Raw genomic sequence first — 2309 nt, 5'->3', positions numbered from 1 at the left:
AAGTATTATTCTGAATATCGGTCTATTACAAGAGTAATATTTGTGTTGCAAAGAGGCATGAAAAACGGGTTAGTTGCTCGGCAGTGCCGTGGTGAAAGCTGAGGATTTTAAAATTAAGCTGATTAAACTATACAGGACAGTTTATAGAGCCATTTATGAGGTCACGTAGGAACACTTGGCTTGCAGATACACGCCCAGTGTGCAAAGTCATATACCATAGACATTCAAGCGATGTTTCATGGTAATATGGAACATAACATTTTAAATTGAAATCACGTAATTGTAATATGTATGCGATTGCTAATGCTCATAACTGCTGTCATTCAGAAAATATTGCTTATCTGTTAGATAGAAATATCGTAGTAATATTTTAAATCTAATGTGTTCAAGTAATGTGTATGTAACATCAAAAATCACATACATATAATGTTATGTTGACACATTATCCCACATTATTGCTATATAATGTTTCACAAACATTTCAAATCAACTTGTAACTTTTATTAGATGTTACATAGATGGTATTATTTGTCATAAAATATGAAACTAATTATTTTAAAACGAAAAAAATATAGCAAAAATAATATACCCCTTAGGGATTTGAACCAGGGACTGGAACCGTACCGAAATTGACCGGTTTTGAACCGAAACCTTTTGAAAATCTTGGAACCGAAACCGGACCGGAATCCTTAAATACATTTTTCTAGGAACCGAAACTGAAACCGAAACCTATATTTTGATGTAGAGGTTTTTACGGTTTTTTCGGTTTTTTTCGGTTCCAAAATCCAATAGATATTTTATCTATGGTGTAAGTAGGTAATAACTAATTATTAGTAATAATAAATAATTATAGAATTGTAGACCTATAAAAGTTAATCAATGCTAAGAAATAAGAATATTATTATGTGTACAAGTACAACAGAATTGTCATAAAAGAAATACCAAAAATCCAAATTTTAATTTCCATGTAATCGATATCAATATTATTATTGAATCGTAATTCGCAATAGCTGATGTAGAATTTCTGACAATAATAGCAATTTGGACGTTTATAAGTGATTCAGAATTCAGAGTAAGTTGTCATATAAATTATAAATTATAATTGTTACCTTGCTAATATGCATGCATTGATAATATTAAATACCTAAACCTAATGCGGGTATCGTTAACTCTTTTCTTTATACTATGCTCTGTACGACAATTCTACTTAACTGTTCTTCCGTCTTCATTAGCGCGGTATATATTGTTTAAATTTATATTTTTATATATACCTAAGTTAAAAATTATTATATCAAACAGAAACATGGGTCACCCAAGTGTGTTAAAAATTCATTCTTATTTTTTGTTTAAGAATAATTTTTTATTTATTTTAAATATTAAAATGATTTATTTATTTTAATTTATTATTTTATAATAATTCATTTTTTATAATATTACCTAAATTCTGAAATAAATACACTTAATTACATATATACCTGTCACTAAAAAGAGGTTATTAATATTATGTTAATTTTTTTATATAGTACTTAATTGATAAAAAAAAAAGTCAAATAATTATGGTTAAAACCGGTATTAACCGAAACCGAAACCGTAACCGAAATTCGATATTTTTAAAAACCTAAACCAGAACCGAAACCGAAATTTTTGGTTTTTGAGAACCGAAACCTAAACCCGAACCGATAAAATTATAAAGGTTCTAGTCCCTGATATGTACCACTCATTATTGTTGATGGTTTGATGTCTAACCAAATATTAAGGGGGAAAACTGCTTCCGAGTTGATATAATTATATTTAATATATAATCCGTAAAATCTTGTATGTGATTTCTCGTTGATTATTTGATTGAATATATATAGATATTCTATAAAACAATCCTCAACTTTCTCAGGCTTTAAGAATGGTAATCCAAAAAAATATTTCCAGTGTTTACCTAGTTTTGAATTTTGTTTATATTCATTATTAAGTCCTAATGTTTGTATTTTTCTCAACCGGCTTTATGCAATATGAAACCTATAGACTTTAATAATAATTTATGACTATGTTGAAAGAGCGCCTACATAAATTGCGTTCTCGCCTGCATAAATTCTGGTTTAAAAATTAAATTAACTTTAATACATTCGTCGACTAATAATTGAAAAGTTAGTGTATAAGTTTGAGTCATTTATCTTTGAGTAAGCCAAAAATTAAATGTACGTAAATGTTGTTATGTATTGTGTGGGCTGTAAACATCTTCGTGAGGGGAATGGTAAATTCCTACAAATGTAGGTAATTCCTACATACACATTACACATAGTGTTAACTCCTACAAA

Source organism: Acyrthosiphon pisum, chromosome A1 (assembly GCF_005508785.2).
Source record: "Acyrthosiphon pisum isolate AL4f chromosome A1, pea_aphid_22Mar2018_4r6ur, whole genome shotgun sequence".
NCBI lineage: Eukaryota > Metazoa > Arthropoda > Insecta > Hemiptera > Aphididae > Acyrthosiphon > Acyrthosiphon pisum.
Note: the sequence above shows the minus strand (reverse complement) of the source record.